The 20,002-nt window shown below is 36.9% G+C and overlaps 1 protein-coding gene across 1 annotated transcript in view; it reads right to left on the bottom strand.

Moving 5' to 3' along the window:
- Positions 1–137, bottom strand: part of rimbp2b (RIMS binding protein 2b) — a 46,111-nt gene extending 45,974 nt beyond the window's left edge. The window contains exon 1 of the mRNA XM_053504761.1: positions 43–137. The gene's annotated coding sequence lies outside the window, so the exon portion shown is untranslated. The remainder of the gene's footprint in view (positions 1–42) is intronic.
- Positions 138–20,002: the final 19,865 nt, after the last annotated feature.

The following is a 20,002-nucleotide window of genomic DNA, read 5'->3' as shown; positions in this document are numbered from 1 at the left end:
CTCAAGAACTGAACATTTCTTACACATTACGCCGGGTCTTACCTTCAGCACCTGCTCTAGGTTCTCCAGCTTGCCTTGGAGCTGAGTCCTCTCCCACAGAGCACAATCTCTCTCCAGAGTCACTGCACACAGAGCCTCCCACAGGCGCTCATACTCATACTTCACCTGCCGAGAGAGAGAGAGAGAGAGAGAGAGAGAGAGAGAGAGAGAGAAAAGGGGGACAAATATCAAGTGAAAAAGTGTGTGTGTGGAAGAAAAAAAAGAGAGAGAAGGAAACAGAAAGAGAGAGAGAGCAAAAGAATGATATAAAGAAAGGTAAAGAGGGAGAAATAAAGAGAGATGTGCAACAATGAAAAAGTGGAAGAGTGTGTGAGAGAGAAAAGAGAAAGAGAGTAAAAAGGAAATCGAGAAAGTTATAAATAAAGATGGAGACAAGAGAGGGAGAGAGAGCATGTAGGAGTGAGTATGTGCGAGATAAAAGAAAAAAAGAAATCAGAAAGAGAGAGAAAGAGAGAGAGAGAATACCAGTGGGGTTAATATGGCTCAGATTGGCCCTTTTTCCACTCATCAGTCTGTTCTTTCACTAAATCGCTCTCTGCACTCAGTGGCATTTCCCTCGCGTCAAAAGGTGACCGAGGAAAAAAGAAATCACTTGTGTTTTTGATACTGACATGATGTGATTCATGACTGATGGAAAGTGAACAAAAGTGCAGATCAGAAAAAAAAAACCAACCGTGAAAGATGCGCTAGCAAAAACGATCACATCTTCTAGCTAGCGTTCGAGTAGATCGTATGGATCTGGAGAAATGTCCATGTCCAAACGTTAAAGAGACGACTTTCTTTCAGTGGGGTGTAATAAAAACGCTGTAATCCTAAGCTATGTACAGTAGTTATACCCGTTCGCTAGCTCTTCCTCTGCCTAAATCCCGCCAGGTGAAAGTGTCGATCTCGCTCGCAGGTCTTTTCCGTATCCGCTGTCACCTTTGCACCCTCACGCCGTCAATCTGAGTCTGGATCAAACCGCTCTGACCTCGCTGACGTCTCTTATACCGACTTCTGAAAATCAATCAAAAAGGGATTCTCCTTGTCCAGACAGATTTTCAGACTCCTTAATAAGTTTCCACTGTACAAAAAAAAAAGAAAAGTGTACTGAGGTAAAAATAGGTCCTTCCCTCTTTCAAGTGCACTTAGAAGTGCTTGAAAGCAGAGACGGCAGGAGGTTCAGATTCTTTATTGATCAGGGAGTAAGTGATGATAAAAGAGCTGGGACACACACACACACACACACACACACACACACACACACCTCATGGCCTTATTCCAGCAGCCCTATTTCAGACATATTTAAAAAGAACTTCATGATTCATGCCTGCAGAAAAGTTTGTGAGGGGGTGAATACTTTTGCAAACTAGCATACATATAAACTGCGATCGCTACAACGGGAATCAGGTTTATCTGATAAGAACGTCACTGCATACAAACTTAATAAGAATCTATGATGAACAAAAATCTAAGGCAATTCTCTCTCATATTTTTATTTTTTTATTAGAATTTTTTAAAAATAAGGATGACATGCTTTTACTTTTAAGAACACCGAAGCGAGGGAGGTTTTAACCTCCACCGCCTGCGTCCAACTGTTCAAAACGAAGCTGCATCTGTTCCTCTCAAAGACTCCTCCAGTATCCCGGTAGCAAATGTTCAAAATGTGTGGAACGAGTACTGTATCTCCGAAAAAAAATTTGAAGCATGACTTATTATCATATTCCTATGTTGTAGGAATTCTCCTACATTACCATAGATACAGTAACAGTACGTCGCTAATTTCTTACAATTACTAGTGTTTATCATCACATACTATTTGCTTATTACTCTGCCTTCTTTACCTGCTAAGCTCAAGGTTTTACTTTTCTTGCTCGTCACTAATGTAAAGAGTGGTTATTTGGGTTACTCGAGTCAGTCTGTCCATTCTGCACTCACTTCCTGCATTACGGTCCTAAAAGCGTACCATGGTACTGTAGTAGAATTTTGAAAACGGTACTACAATAAACCAGTGTTTTGAAATAATCAATACTTTTAATATTGATCTGGCTAACAGGACGCCAGAGGTGGAAAGTAAAGTACATTTACTGTAATTGAGGGTTTTTTTTTTGTGTGTGTGTACTTCTACTTTTTAAACTAGATTTTAAAATCTGTAATTTTACTTTTACTTAAGTATGTTTTGCTTGAAGTATTGTACCTTGCTATATTTTAAATCATATTCGTTACTGACTAAAAATAGATGAATGAAAATGAAAAATAATTAAAAAATAATGCAACAAAGAGGAAAAAAAAATTGCACCCTGGGAACCACTGCACTGATACAGACCCAGCTGAAAGTGAAATGACATAAAATTCCTATGATCAAACAATTGACCATATTTAAGAGACCACTTTGATTTTAGGAAAAGCAACAGCTTTATTATGCAAAGGTGTTTCTTCAATTAAAAACAATTAGTTCGAGATTGATATTCGCTTGCCCCATTCCCCATCCCCCCCACCCCCGCTGTTAAAAAAAGTAACTCTGTATCTTTTACTCTAAGTTAATTTTTAATGAGCTACTTTTTACTTTTACTTGAGTAGATTTTTTTTTACTGGTAACTTTACCTGTACATCAGTAAAATGACACTGAAGTAACAGTAAAAAGTACAATTTTATTACTCTTTCTACCTCTGCATGACGCTGTCCCTTCAAGCACAGTACTTACGGCAATGATAGAAAAAAAACATTGTTAGTACAGTAAGACCAGCCACAGGAAACGCTGACTTGCAAACATCGGTAGAGTTGAGCTATTATTTTTTGTTGTATGAAATAAACACGCAAAAGTACAAAACTTTTATTTTCTTACTCGAATATTTAATTTCTTACTGGAAATAAGTACAACTCCGTTTAAACCGGTGCTTTACATCAATGGAGTTGCAAAAAGTGCATGAGCTTAACAACCATGTAAGATTCTCAAAAGATTAAAGTAAGATTAAATAAGACATTTAACATATTGCAGTATTAAGATACAGAGTTTATTCCTCTTACTGTATATACTGTCTTGACCCCCCTCATTTTTTCCCAAGAGTCTTGAACCAGTAATAAACAGGTATGAAATGAGAGGGGAAATGAGGTCGCTGCTGAGGTTGGAACATAAATGACCAGTTTTTGATTTATTTTTAAAAATAATAATAAAAAAAAAAAAATTAATTACTTTGCAGTCTGCCGCAGTAAACATTTCTCATTTTTTAAATTAAATATACTGTACATCGTTTAATTTAATTTACAGTAATATAAAGAAATGACTTTGCTTAAGGATTTTTCACAGTACTGTATATTATATAGTAAATATTGAGAAATAAAACTCAACAAACTCCAGTCTTATTATCAAAGACACAGCTAATTAAAAAACTGACAACATAACTTACAGTAATCTAGTCCCAGTTTATAATAGATCTAATCAATCTCATAAAAATGTTTTCTAGGTACGGTATGTCTCAAACTAATTGGGCCTCGGCTATAACAAATTTATTATCAGATTTCTTCTAACCCGATATTTTCAATTATTTCAGTCTAGTTTCAAAATTTATGACAGTATCAACATCGAAAGAAAAACTTTTGTACTGTAGTAACACTAAATGCACTAATGCAGCATGCATTTTGTATAAAATTCCCAAGAGATAATTCATAAACTTGGGATAATAACCGAAGCTCTTGAGCTGTATTTGCATAGTTTTAACTGTATGTACTGATGCCATGTGACTGGTCTGAATGAGCAGGTGTTCCTAATAAAATTATTTGTGACTGTATATCTATTTAAAATATTTTGAACTTAAGGCTCATTTAAACATAATTCTTACCTTACCTATACATACTATTTATACCGTATCGAGACGAGCACTGGAAACTTTCAAATCCCTATCTTTAGTGCTTGGCTATAAATCTGTTGTCCTAGACGACTGGCTGAAGTGTGTGACCCACATTCCATGACCAGATCCCATATCTTCCCTGCTGATGCTCTGACACATCCACACGTCTATTTTTAGTTAAAATGCAGCTTTTTTTTTTTTCGCTCTTGACATTTTTTCCAGTATAGCTGTGAATACGAAATTAACCTTTCTGTCCAAATAATTTATTTCGAATCAATACCAAAGGTATATAACAAAGACCTCTTTAAAGAAGCTGAATTATATTTTCTATAAGTCATATTATACAGATTATGTTTAGAAAGTATAGATCAGAGTACTCTTATTTTTTTTGTTGATGTTTAGATAAAGATTTTCTGCCAGTGAAAAGCGTAAGATCTCATTACATTTTGATGAAGATCATTAAGTTCCCATGCCATCTTAAAAATACTAAAAGGGGAACAGGGTCAAAATAGAACAATTCTCATTTAAAAAGTTCATACTACTTCCTAGCCATATCCGTGTCAGATTCTTAACATACTGTATCTGTCTGTTGTCACTAACTGTCACTAATTTCCTACCACACACATGATGACACGCTCACCAGATCCAATGAGATCTTACTGCGCTATTACTACAGTATAGTACATAAATGAGGACTCATGTCCATCAATCTGATATACAGTATGCTGGAGAAACTCCCAGGTGGGAAGACACTCTTTGTGTAGTTAACATCAAAGACAAAAGAACCTTTAAAATAAACATCAACAGCCTTCACCAAAGAGTCTGGAGCGTACAGGATGCGTCACACAGCATCGATTATACTATAACCATATAAAATCAAAGAATACCAGTTAGAAATACCCAAAATAAAATACCTCCGCAATTATAGAGACATTACAGCCAGCGGCAGTTTTCAGAAATTCTTTCCAAGGTGAGGCTGCGTTGGTCTCGTTACATAAGTCAATGACACAACGTGAAACAATAACAGTAATATTTTGATCATTTTGCAGGCCGTTTGGAGAAACCAGAGAATAAAGGACAAAAAACAGTTGCTTGGTCAAAATAACCCAACCAGGTGTTTACAGAAACAACCCAGCATTTCTTAGAGTGTATTCTTCGAGTTATTCTAATGTTCGATTCTGAAAGTCTATTTTTTCAGTTATTTCTATATTTAAAGTTTGATGTTTTTAAATGTAACATTGTTTTTAAATAATAAAAATAAACCAATACAAACGGAGGCGATATAACAGTTCATTCTTTGTACAAATAAAATTGTTAGCTAGTGAACCTTGGTCGTTTGTCTAAACAATATTTAACCAATTTTTTTCTCATTATTGTACAGTAAATGTCAATAGCTCTGATTTAGATTTTTAATGTTTGTTGTTTAAAGTACTTGGATGTGGAAATCACCATCACTGTAGTATTTCTTCGATACTAAATATGACTTTTTTTTATGACTTAAGTTCTAATTATATCTCATAACTAATTATGATTGAAAATGTCACTTTGCGCCACCTGGAGGTCATTTCACGAATGACACGAAATGCGTCTGATTTGCGTATTTTGTTTGCTGTCGTTTTGCTGCGGTGGTAAGCACGGCGGTAGAAGGCATCCCCCTTGACTACTGACTTCATGTCCAATCACAACGCACTACGCGTTGACTAGCCGCTTATAACACACTTAATATTTTGTTATTTCAGCCAATGTGCTAGTATAATTACCGCAACATTCGCAATGCTTCTTATCATAAAGTGATGGTGAAAAGAACTGAATCCTGTACACATACTAAATTCCCAGAATATGACATAACCTGCTGCGTGTGCCCTAAGCACTAAACGAACGTAATATTAAGTAACGTGGTCTTCTACAACATGGCATGGATGAACCGTATTCACAGCGCTAGCCTGAAGAGGTTGTTCTGAGATCTTCTTTAATGTACAAAGGAACAATGCAGTGATATCCCGATGACAGCTCAGTGAGAACGCTTTCCAATATGTCCCGTCTGCGCCATGGTCGTAGTACGTCAATAAAGTCCCTAAGGGGTGCTAATTACGCTGTTAACTGGTCAATGGCGTCATTACTACATCCTTAAGTTCTTCCTGCGTATTGCTTCAAGGGAGACAATAATACTTAACTGGTTTCTACCGCGTTCCTGCCAAGTTGCACAAGTTCTTACTATATAGATCTAATTTTTTGAGGACGTTGTAAGAACATACTGTAAGGTTAGAGAACACTCATGCTTACAGTTGGTACAAAATTACTGATAACAGCAACTAACATATTATGTGTAATATTATGTGTAACTCGAATGAGATCACTAACATACTGTAAGAGGAATAAAACGTTCTGTGACGCGCATTTACATGTGACCCATCAGGTACAGAATCCTCATGTCTGGCCACCCTGTCACTGATTAATTTTCCATCAAATCCTTTTGGTTATCTGATGTTCTGGTGTATCTCCTCGCAGCCAGTCCCCGCACAGTAAACAGTAAATATCATCAATCTAGCGTGAAATATATCTCTAATGATATCACATTTCCCATGAGCTCAATAAAGCCTGCTGCTTAGCAAGGCATCAGGGAGCTCTTACAGTCCCTTTCCAAGTAATCGCTCCATCCTTCCTTCTCTCTTTCTTTCTCTCTCTCTCTCACACTTTCCCTCTATCCTTCTCTCAATCCTGGATTATTAATAAATGTGTCAAGAAGGAAGCTATTTTTGTAATATGGATGTTTGTCAGCACACCTCCTTCAGTTGTGCTCTCTTTAAATCAGACATCGAGACGTGTTTACCCCAAAAAGGTGTGACTCAGACACAGCTACAGGTAGACAGACGTAAACAACGCGACTGAAGATGCCAGAAGGCAGACATACTGTAGCTAACACAATACGTAACACGATGGAGGTATGACTAGTGGATCTGAAATGCAAAAGTGATGGAGCGCACATCAAACATGGCTTACTTTCAACAGGGTTGGAGCTCCAAAAACTTAAAGTTAGCATTCTTTATCTATTCCATAACAAGATTTGATGTGTGTTTGGGGTAATTGGCCTGTTTGAACACTTATTTGTGTCCAAGGTTTAACTGATGATTTGAAGTTATGCTTAAGAAATACCATATAAGGTGGTACTTTTTCCTTCATCAATCCATCCACTTACCCAAAACAAAGAACCCCAAATCATGATGCCACCACCACTATGATAAACAGCGGCTACAGTGTTCTTAGGGTCGAATGTCTCACGTTCATTTGCCCTTCCATTCCTACAGAAGGCTTTTTCCTTATCCATGTGCTCAGCTGCAAACCTTACTCAAGCCTGAAGGTGTTGATTTTAAATCAATTGATTCTTTCATGGATGACGATGTAAAACTCATAACAGCTTCCAGATCATGGCAGCCCAGGGCCTCTATTGTTCCTTTGTTGTTCCTGACCATCCGAGTCAATTTCTTCTCAGCTAAGGGAGAAGAATCCTGAATCCAGAGTCTTCTTCACAGGTGTAACAAAAAATATAAATGTTCTCGTAAGTTCTTTATTCAGCTTCTTTCTTGACTTTAACTCATGAGGTCCTTACAGTATATGTGACATCCAATTAACCTCCTAGTGCAGTCAATGAGTTATTTTTGTGGACCCATGACATCATTTCCAATATGTGTCTGCGTAGCACATGTGACAGGACTTCATTTTTGATCCTTATCAAAAGCTTGTTTTTTTGTTACTGAAAGTAACTTTCGTCCTCTTTAACAATTAACAATTTAATAACATCTTATATTTCATATTCATTGTTCTTGAATAAATTAATAAAAAAAGCACACACAAACAAATAAAGAACAAACAGTATCGCTGTGACATTTGTCACATAGGCCTTTTACTGATGTACATCTACACTCACCCTGGACATTTCTGGACAACGGCAGGTTCAGACACCCTCTCACACACCGTGGACATTTCTATTTCATTTCATTTTTGCACATTATAGACATACGCGCATGTACACATTCATGCACATTTGCATTTTTTCTCTGTGCATATTTATAATTACAACAAAAGTTTATAGGTAAGGTTTTTCTATCGTTATAATATTTACTATAATATTAACTTTTTTTGTTTTTCTTTTGTTTTATTTTCAATAGCTATGTTTTTCTATAGCTACGTTCCTCTACTGTATATTCTATTTCTCATTTTACTTAAATAAAATACTTATATATATATATATATATATATATATATATATATATATATATATATATATATTTTTTTTTTTTTTTTTATTGTAAGGTCACGAACGGTCATATAAGCATTTTACTGCATACTGTGTATCACTGTGTATGTGAAAAATAACATTTTAATTTGAATTTGTGGGTGTATATATAATTTTCTCTTTCAGAATGATGATATCAGAAAACCTAAAAATAAGTAAAATGATTTGTTTTCTTTTCTATCAAAGATGTATTGTATTATTAAAGATTAAAGATCTATTGTGTAGATCTTCTATTAAAGATCTATACAAACTTTCTGCCCCCCAAAAATTCCACTGCAAGCCCAACATCGCCATGCATTCATGTTTATACTGCAAACTATAGCAATTTTAAACATTCATTCCATTCGCAGTCTCTTTTTTTTTTTAATTCTTGTCAAGTTAATACGGCAAAAAATAGCTTTTAACATTACAGAGAAACCTGGATGACTTACAGGCTGTTACAACGTGTTGAAGCTGAAGACTCCTTCCCATGACATTTAAACAAACATCTCACTGCCCACAAAAACATATTTTTTATGTGGCTTCCGCCTGGTTCGCAGTGTAGTGTACGCTTTTGCTTTAGAAACTACATCATATGTAGATGAGCCACCTGTGATGTGCCTTACAGCTGTTACAGAGAAATGAATCAACAGTTTCTGACCAATCAGATTCAAGAAGTCATCCTTACTTTCATGGAAAATGCTCTGAGGGAAACTCATGGCTCAGCTAACAGGAATGTTTATTTATTTGTTTGTTTATTTATTCATTTATTTATGCCTATATCGTGATGATGAGGGATCATTCCTAACAAAAATGTAATATCCATTGTTGTGAAGAACAGCAGACTCATATCCGTCTATCTGATACTGCTTCATATCTGTTTAAGAGCTGGGGGCAGATGATACACACACACACAAAAGGGGATGTACGAACGCAGGAGGAAGCGGCTAAATCTCAACGATCATCAGCCTACCTCATACCAACCACACCGAACAGGCAGGAAATTGCATTCCCTCTGTCTATTTCGAATGACATGACGAGGCGTGGCCTCTCTGAACTAGCTACATAGCAGTAAAATAGTTTTTTGTACATTTTCACAAGAGGTACCAATAATTCTGGAGTGAACTTGCATACTGTATGCAGTTCTGATGTATATTATATGTTCTCCGTGACACCATCACACTCTCACAGGCATACAGCTTTCAGCTGACACACATCGCCTATAAAACTGCGTTATAAACTCATCCTACTGAGAGCGAGTGGGCGGCCACTCCCGTGCTGCACTGGGCCGCGCGAAGCCGTCCGATTGGACGAGGGGATCCTGAGAGGCGCGGGGTTGAACAGCCCCAGGCCGCTTACCTGCTTACACTCTGTGGTCTTCTGGATGTCGTCGAGTGAGTGCACATTTAAATGTGTTTTCCTCTGCAGAACATTCTGGAGCTCACTCTCCTGAGGATACACACACACACACACACACACACATAAATTCTCAATTATTCATATAAAAGATCAGGCTTCTGGGTGGATAGAGCGTGTGTGTGTGTGTGTGTCTGTGCACAGTAATGAAAAGGAAAGGAAAGAAATGTAAATAGAAGGGACGGAGAAAAGGGGAAAAAGAAGGAAAAGAAATGTAAATAGAGGGGAGAGAAAGAAAAGAGAAGGAAATAAAAAGGAAAAAATGATAGATAGATGGATGGATGGATGGATGGATGGATGGATGGATGGATGGATGGATACTTTATTGATCCTGATGAAAATCCAACATTCAGTAGCTAGGATAGTAAAATGTTACACAATTAACATGTAGTAGCAATTGCAGATTGTTGATCATGTATAATGTAGATAAACAAAAACAAACAAACAAACAAACAAAGAAAAACACATGAAAGATGACCATATGACAACAGAGTATATATATATAAAGATATATAAAAAGAGACCACTGCAAAATAATTAGTTATGCATGTATTGGTGAAATTTGGAGTTTTGTGAACTGACAATATTTCTCCTAAATTTTTAAAGTAACCATTATTATTTAGAGTGTGTAGTTAAAGTAAATGACAACATCACAACACATCAAAATAACCCAAGTTCAAAACCAAAATGCAAATATTTTGTAAACAAATTGTGTTAACGCTTTTGCTAAATAACATTAAGAAATCAGTATTTGGTGGAATAATAACCCTGATTTGCAATTTCAGCATTTATGCGTTTTGGCGTGCTTGTTGGGTAACTTTATACCACACTTTAAAAAAAAAAAAAAAAAAGCAAACAGCTCAGCTTTGCTTAATGGTTTGTGAACATTCATCTTTCTCTTGATGACAATCCAGACGTTCTCTGGAGTAAACTGCAGTGCTCTCTCATTTTTTTTTCATATATATATATAACAAAATACATAAAAATTAATATTTATATACATCGATCAAAAGAATTAAATAAATATGTACAAATATCACTGAATGAGGATGAATATTACTTAGGTACTTAGAAAATTGACATGTGCAATAAGTTATAGCCATGTACTGTAAAGTGACAGCAGTGCCAAGGTGAAAGGTGCAAGACTGAGGTGGTGCAAGTCAATAGAAATAGGGGTACTGCATGATGAGTAGATAAATACATATGACTGTGAACAGTAACTATGTTATGATTGAGAGCAACGTGTTTAACTGCAGAAGTGTATTGGTAGAGGACCCCTCTGACCAAGAATTTCAATCACATCCCCAGTGCACCCCCGTAAAGAGGTGTTAAAGCAACGTGTGGCCCAGTGAACAAAGGGTTTCCTGAGTCTGTCGGTAGAGCAGCTCTGTGAAAGAACATGCTGGGTTTTTTTTCGCTTGGCAAAAGTTCCATACAGAGACAAGTAACTGGACATGGTGGACAGCATTTTGTTCAAGGTCCCCCTTTCCAGCACCAGTGAGTCCAGCTTAAAGCCTACCACAGATGACCGTGTTCAGAATCAAGAATAGAAAGTAAAGGAAACAAAGGGAAACCGAATGTAGATTGCAAGGAAGAGAAGGGAAGGAAACTGAAAATTAAAAAGGAAAAGACTGAAAAGAAAAAAAATTTGAAAAATATGGATACAAAAAATTATGGAAAGGGAAATAGAAAGGGTAAGAAGGAAAATAGATGAAAAGAAACAGAAGGAAAAATGGAAGAAAAGGCAAAGGAAAGCTAAAGTAAAGGATGGATATGAAGCGAAGGGAGGGGGAATATAAAAGAAAAGGAACAGAAATGTAAAAAGAAGAGATGGTAAAACAAAGATAATGGAAAAAGAGGAAGAAGACAGGCAGAAAAGGGAAGGAAATGGAGGGAAATGGAAGAAAAGGGCAAGATAGAAAAAAATAGGAAAGGGAAAAAAAATAAGAGGAAATGAGAGGAAAGGAATAGAAAGGGAAGAAATGATAGATAGATAGATAGATAGATAGATAGATAGATACTTTATTGATCTTAATATCAATATTAAAAAATATGAGAAAAGGAAAGAAAATAATGTAAATAGAAGAGAAGAAAATAAAGCAAGGAAAAGGAAAGCAAGGGCAGGATATAGAAAGGAAAGGAAAGAAAGAAAAGGGAAAAGAAATAAAAGGTATGTATCATTTACATTTGAAAATCACAATGTGTGCCTTTAATAGCTTGGTGTAATTAGCTTAACATCCCAAATCATAGGATAAGACTAAGTGCAGCATTGATTTCTCTCTCTCTCTCTTCCCTCTCTCTCTCTCGCTGTCTCTCTCAGCATGGATGGAGAGATTAAGCAGTGTTTCTTATGGCGGAGGGGAACTTAATTACACTCCATAAACATCCAGAACACCACTTAAACTCCTGACAGCTTTTCAGCTCATGTGCCAATAATATATACAGTACATGCACACTATATTATACACTAGACTGTCTAATCAATGTTATCTAACTGTGCAGTGTCATTAGATCCAATCAGCACACCTCAGTGACACGCCCACATTCCAGTACACCGACTATTTTAACGAGCACGATAGAACCTGGAGCACTGGCCTGACTGGAGCGCAAAATCCCTGTGGGATTATTTGGAAAAGCAGAAGAAAAACAGAAATAGTGCCCGTGATCCCGAAACTGACGTACGACCCAATCAGTGGAGGAGCAGCCTAAACCTGGCAGGAAGTCCCAGAAGACTTTACTCTGACAGGTCTGGCGCTGTTATTGAAGAAAGCAGAGGTGTAGCAATACTTGGAGGAATAAAAAAGCATTAGGAATGAGATGACACATGAAAGGATTTTTTTGGCCAATGAATTTATGTAACCATGACAACATCCAAATGGTGTAAATGATCGATATACACTATTTGTGCTTCACTATTGTACAGGTAAACAATAAAGTACATATAAAACCTGGGGTTTGCTCTGGAAAGTATCTATCTATCTATCTATCTATCTATCTATCTATCTATTAGGTTATTTATTTACTTGCTTGTTTACTTACTATTTTTATTGTTTTTATAAATGATTTTGATTTCAGCACAATGAAGGATTAAGACATTCTGAGTGGAAAGTAGTAGTGGAAAGTCCTAATCTTTAGTTACCTAGATTTAAATTGAAATGAGACAGTTACAAAGGAATGGAAATGAAGGGAAAGTAAAGGAAGTAAAAAAAGAAAAAGAAATGGGAAAAATGAAAACGGAAAAGAAAAAAAAAGATACAAAGGAAAGTAGACTCAAGAAGGAAATGAAAGCAAGAGAAAAAACAAGCAAAAAAAGAAAAGACCTACAAGGCATGGAAAGAAAGAAAAAAAAGGACAGAACTAAAGTAAAGAAATAGAAGAAAAGTAAAGTAAAAAAAGCAAGCAAAGAAAGGAAAAAATCGACAAGGAAAGGAAAAAAAAGGAAAGGAAAGAAAAATAAAGGAGAGGAAGCAATGTAAAAAAGGAGGAAATAAAAAAACAAAAGAAAAAAATAATGGTAAATAAATAGAAAGAAAAAAGAAAGAAAGAGAAAAAGAAAAGAAAGGAAGAGAAACAAACAATGTCAGGAAGTTAAGTCAAAATTAAATAAAAAAAAGTTTAAAAGGAAAATAATTGAAATTTACAGAAACAAAAAAAGAAAAAAAAATTTAATTTAATGAAACAATATTTAACAAAATTAAAAGGCAGGACAAGAAGTAAAGGAACATAAAATAAAAGCAAACGGAAAAAAAAGGAAGGTAAGGAAAAGAAAGTGTCATTTTCATTTCAGTTAAAAACAATTAATCTAATTACGACCCCCTTCACGATCTTGCATTCTGCTTGAAACACTGCATACAATAGCAGCTCTAATTAATACATAACAGTACTGCAGTCAAGCTAGCTAGCTCCCTAAACGCCGCACTGTGCTCAGTTTAATTAATGATTAGTAAGCTCGAATGACTGATGTATATGAGCTCGGCATGGAGCTAACATTAGCCTAGTATACATATATTATTTAGCGTCATTTAAAATTTGTCAAAAGTTGTCAATGTGTTAGCAAACTAGCTTAACTTTTAAATGAATTCCATTACCCAGCAATTACGCTAGCTAGTCTTAGGTGATCTATTATCTTAGCAATGAGAAATCTGTCTATCTGCTTTTGAGCCTCTGGAGGGATATATCACTACACGTCTGCTCTATTGCAAATACAGAGCGGTACTGTAAATACTGAAAAGAGCTGAGCAGGAGAAATGAGAGGAGATACGTTTATCACAACAAGGCTAAGATGTCAAAGAAATACACTACTGCGCTAACACACACACATACAGATGCACCGCTTCCATCCATACACACAGTGAAGGCTCATAAACATACTGCAGTCCCTTTTCCCTGCAGTCAATTCCAATCTGTCCTGCACTAAGCCATGATTGCATTGGCATCCCACTCGCAACGCATCGATCCAGAATTAACCGAACACACGATAGACTGAGAGCCGGACTCCGAAAGAGAGAAAGGGGGAGAGAGAGGAAGAGATGGCAGCAGGGTGATAAGATGTAAGGAGATGAGATAAGGATGAAGAACACTCAGACAGGATGAGAGACAGAGCAATGTCTTTCTCCTGTTCGGAATGAAATGAGATGGATGGCAATGAATGATGGATGATGCAGAAGATGTAGGATGGAGAAAAGCGAGAGATGCAGAGAGCGCTCGTTGAGATAAAGAGATTACTGAAGAGTAATATTCCAGGGCTTCATCCAGTTCTTATGAGACTGAGATGCAATCCAATCCTTGTGGTGAAACCTGTGATTTGCAGCTGCACTACTGTGCATGAATCAACACCTTCTGTGAGATCAGAAGGAAGATCTCAGCACTTTGGAAACAGCAACACACAAACACAACACAATAATCGTTGGCCTTCTGTTAGCTTCGGCTGAAACAAACGCTGATACATCGTGTGGGTGCAGTCTTGGCGTGTCTTGTCGCTGGAGTACTCACCACCCAACTCCTTCATCTCCATACCAGAGTGTATCTCTTTAAGTGGACGCTGTGGCTCGATGACACTCGTCCAATCAGAGCGCAGGGTTAATGCATGCGGTGTGCTTCCTGGAAATCAGTGCCTGTGACCTTTGAGTCTGGACAATCTGCTTCGTTCATGCTCGCAAATCCTTCTTTTCCAATCCTCCTTTTTTTACTCAGCCAGGGTTCATAGCACCGCACGATGTTCTCCACTTCTGGTGGGTTTCAACCAATCAGAAAACATCAGAGAATCTCATTCAGCTGATATACTAGCCTTGACATTTAAGTAAAATGTTCAATTCCTGCTGCTAGACCTTGACTTTATGACCCCCACTGTATAAACAGTCAATGAAGCTATGTTTTACTGCACCATACAGGTGGATTTCCAGCGTGAGTGGAGATAAGACTAGGTCCATGACATGTTCACCGGCCACGACTGAAGCCTTCTTTAATTAGCCCCCTGCATCCATCAGGCTTACCCGTCAAAGTGAACAACATAGTCAGGATGAGACAATGAACAACTGCACCTCGATTCCTGCAAGCCTAAAGATCAAAAAGCAGGAGGCATCGCTGACGGTACAGATGCTAGAGAGCAGGAAACGCTGTGAAAGCGTGTTTTATAGCAGACTGAGACTCCACTGACATCAGCTCCAGACTTTTTTGTTTCGCTTGGAAATCTCAAAGCTCTTATTGAATTTCCTCAGGCAAGAGGTTCCTGCTTCATGTCGATGCTCTTGTTAAATTTTAGACTAAAGAGGTTGTTTATTGCCTTTGAAGTCTAAAATCTGTTTATATTTGTTGTGCAATTTTCCATTTATCACCAATTATTTAAACAATGCTTTATCAGTATTTCATTGTATTTATCTTCTTTTTCTTCTTATTATTAATGGTAGTAGTACTGCTTTTTAAAATTTTATTTTCTATGATTTTTTTTCAGAAACTTTTTTACCCCTTGTTCTTGAGACACTCTTCCTCAAGTTCCTTAAGCTTGGAAGGCTCTTCCTTACATTTGAGGGCTTCCTCAATGTCCTAGGTCTTTTCGCCACCTTCCTCACCATTGAGAGACTCCTTATTAACTTCTTGACCTTGATCTTGGTCTTGATAGACCCTTCTTGATACTTTCTCATGAGTAAAGTGGCTCTTCCACAACTTTGTTAGTCTTGAAGATCTTTTTTTTAATACTCTTCCAGAACCTTCTTACATTTGAGTCTTAATGTGTTTCTCACATTCTTAGTCTTAAGAAGCTTTTCCTGAATTTCCTTTATCTTGATGGACTTTGCCTCGATTTCCTCCTACTTGAGAGACACTTCCTCAACTTTCTTTGCCTTGAGAAGCTTGTGTGTCTTGACACTCTTCTTCAACTTCCTCAGGCTTGAGATGCTCTTCTTTAACTACCTTAGTTTTGAGAAGCTCCTTCTGAAATGCCCTTGCTTTCGACAGACTCTTCCTGAATTTCCTTAAGCATGAGAGGCTCTTCTTCATCTACTTTAGTTTTGAGATCCTCCTCATATCCGTTGGTCTTGACAGACTCTTTATCAGGCTAGACTGACTCTTCCATATCACCCACTTGAAAGGCTCATTTTTTAATATTTTACATTCCTCCTTCTTCAAAGTTCTTTCCCACAAATTATCACAAACTTCATACCTCATCTTTGATCCTGGTCCTGCTCCCACAGTTCCGTAATCTTGAGACGCTGCCTCTCAGCAGACTCCTCCTCAATTTGCTTTCTTCCTGAATCTTCCTTAAAATGTTCTTCTCACGGGTCTTTCCTAATATTATCAGTCTAAAGAAACTCTTTCTCAAACTCGTCAAGTTCACACCAACATGTTTCTCACTTTTTATGAATGAATTTCTTTGATTTTGATTCTCTTCAATCCTGGCATGGTTTTGGCTCCATTGAAGCTGTGTTCTGGTTGGCTTGTGGTGCAGCAACATTTTTACTAACACACTTTATTGTTTTTATTTATTTATTTATTTCCTTCAGTTTGTCACCAGTCTGTATACAGGTGCATGAAGAACTCAGCATCTGTGGGTGTACATCTGTGTGTGGTTAAGTTCAGTGGCTTTGCAGTCAATACTCTGAGAATGCTGCTGCCTGTGGTTTCGGTACAGAATCCCAGAGGAGAGCAAAATTTACACTGCTGACTCCCACTGAGTTACCTTTCTCCTACACACACACATTCACACTCGCAGAAGCAATTTTTTACACGGCTCAACGTGATAATTGCATTAACATATGCACACAGGCTGCAGGACAGAAATCCCATTTTAAAAGCACAAAACCGCAGCACTGACACTGTGTCCGCCTCGTCCTAATTATATAAATCGTGCTATGAAAAACATTTTTGGATCCGGTGGCTGTAGAATAAATAGACGAAGACTCCACAGACACTCATGGCTTTCATGTTTATGTCATAAGGCTGAACTCAGATTTGCTCATTAATCATCCCAGTCACGTGTTATGCAATATATTGAGTTATGTAAAACACACACACACACACACACACACACACACACACTGTTGCTGTCACAGACCTACCTACGTCAGATTTTTTGTGATAACATTTCATTTCATAACAAGCCATAATTTTATAATGCATAAAATATAATATGCAATCTATTCATCATCCATATATTACATACCATAACACCTGTCCATCCATCCACCCATAAACCTATCTATTCTCCTACTCATCCATTATTCAAGCCATCAACCCATCTTTCCATCAGTTAACCATCTTGTTTATCTATCCATCCATCTATCTATCCATCCATACATACATACATACATACATACATACATACAGTACAAGCATATATACACACTAACGTTTTATTCTCCAGTTCACACATCTATCCATTTATTCATCCATTCATACGTATGATCATCAATCCATCTATCCATCAATACACAACTTTCATTCATTCTTACATCCAATCACTCACCCGCCCATCCATACTTCCAGCCTTTCATTCATCCACCAATTCATCTATTCAACATTCTTATGTATACACTGTTTTATTCTCTAGTTCAGCCATCTATCCATCCATCCATTCATCCATCCATCCATACGTATGATCACCAACTCATCAATCCATTCATCCATCTATCTAATATTCAATGCAACCACCCAACCTTCCATTCATTCTTCCATCCATCAATCCAATTACCCACCCTTTAATTTTTTACATCCAATTTCTGGTTTATCCATATATCCATACAACCACACATCCACCCCCCCCCCTTCATTTCATCCATCCATTAATTGACGGACTCATCAATCCATACACCCAGACTCCCACCCAACCAAACTTCCATCCTTTCATACTGTATATACATCCTTCCATTCATCCAATTTATTTATTCAACATTCCAATCTATACAGTTCATCCAACCATCCATTCCTCCACCCACAAATCCACCCGTTTATTTACTTATCATCCATCTTTTTATCCATATTTGATAATAATGTGTTTCTGGTTTGAACTAAGCCTTTAACGTCTAATTAGAAAATTTTTAACAACTCTGCTTTTTTTTTAAAAAAAAAAAAAGACTACAATGCTACAAAGTTTTTTTTTATCAAATAATGATACATTTTAATATTACACAATAAGAGCATGTCTCAAGTGTTTGATTCTTTTAATAATGCATTAATTTACTTAATTTTAATTTTATTTTATTTACAGTAAAAAAGCGTGATTTTTTTTACATCAAATCTTTTAGAATTTTCATTAAACTCATGGACCCGTGTGATTTTGCATTACATGCCCAAAAAGGTTTACCCTACTTAAAATACATCATGCTTAAATATGCATGATGCTGTAGAGTGGCTTGGTTTTGTTTAAGACCTAATGCTGAATTGTGTCAGGGTGTCGTTACACATCACATTACAACAAAAACAAGTTTTCCCACTTATTTTGTGTGTATTGTTTAGTCAAATGATTTATTTATGCATATGGAACATGTACAATAGCATAAAAGTTAAAACATCATACAATATGTATGCAAAGTGAAGGTAAGGACACAACGCTGCACCTGTCCATCTCAAAGGCTTTTATTTACTAAATAAAGGGAAGACTATGTCCAAAGAGTTCCCCAGGCATTCAGCAAAGATGAGTCTGTCTACATACCTCCACCCCCGTCCTTTCATCTGCCTCTCTCACACTGCTGCTCCTTTGCTTTGCTATGACAGCACACCCGTGAGCCAAAGACCATTTCTGGTGTGTGGGGAGGACGGAGACAAAAAGACAGAAAAAGAGCCGGAGGGATGCAAAAACGTGTGGAGGAGAGAGAGAGAGAGAAAGAGGGAGAGAGAGTTCCTTGTGTTCACAGAGGCTTTATGCAGAACTGGATTTTAAGGAGTAATGAGCAGTATTCCACTCCCTTCTATTCAGTGATAGATTGCTGAATATTCCAATATAATATTTTCAATAATATGCATGAAGAAAGAAAATCTATCTATTCATCCATTTATACGCTTACCTCTACTTCCATCCATTCATCCATCTATCCATCTACTCATTTACCTATCCATATACCCTATCTATATTCATTTTCCCAACTATCCATCTACCTATCCATCTACTCATCTATTAATATACAGTACTTCTACATCAATGCATTCAGCCATTTACCCAGGCATCCACCCATCTTTCCATTTAATCATCTACCCATATATCCTTTCATCTATCCATTCATCTACCATTATACACCTTCATCCAAATACCCATCCATCCATCCATCCATCCATCCATCCATCCATCCATCCATTCCTTTACCCATATACACCTCCATCTATCAATCTATCCATATTCCTATGCTTCCATTTATCCATTAATTTGTTTATCTATGCGTTTAGTCATTCACCTATTTACTTATGTACTGTATGCATTCACCTACCCATACACCTCAATCCACTCGCCCACCCAATTATCCATCCATTTAATCCACCCATATACCCATCCAGCCATGCATTCATCTATCAGTTTATTCATCTACCCATATACACATCCATCTATCCATCATCCACTCATCCATCCAATCATGTACCTATATTCCCATTAATAGATGAACAGATATTCATTCAGTTATTTACATACATACCCATGCATCTATCTATCCATTCATCCATACATACATTTGTTCATCAGACAATTCACCTATAAATCTAGATGTAATCTTTTATCAGTGTATTAATGTGATGTAAAAATCAACTATTCCAAGTAGGTTTGTGTTATTCATCCATCTATCTATATACCCATCCATCTATTTGTCTCCCTAACTATATATTTATTCTTCTACTAATACTGTATACCCCTCCATCCATCCACCTATACATTCACTCATGCACTCATCTGTCCATCAATGCCTTTCCTTTGCATCCAGTCATTCACCTATTCACTTATCTATTC

Source organism: Clarias gariepinus, chromosome 9 (genome assembly GCF_024256425.1).
Source record: "Clarias gariepinus isolate MV-2021 ecotype Netherlands chromosome 9, CGAR_prim_01v2, whole genome shotgun sequence".
In the NCBI taxonomy this organism is placed as follows: domain Eukaryota; kingdom Metazoa; phylum Chordata; class Actinopteri; order Siluriformes; family Clariidae; genus Clarias; species Clarias gariepinus.
The sequence above is the reverse complement of the archived record's forward strand: the minus strand, read 5'-3'. Positions and strand labels throughout refer to the sequence as shown.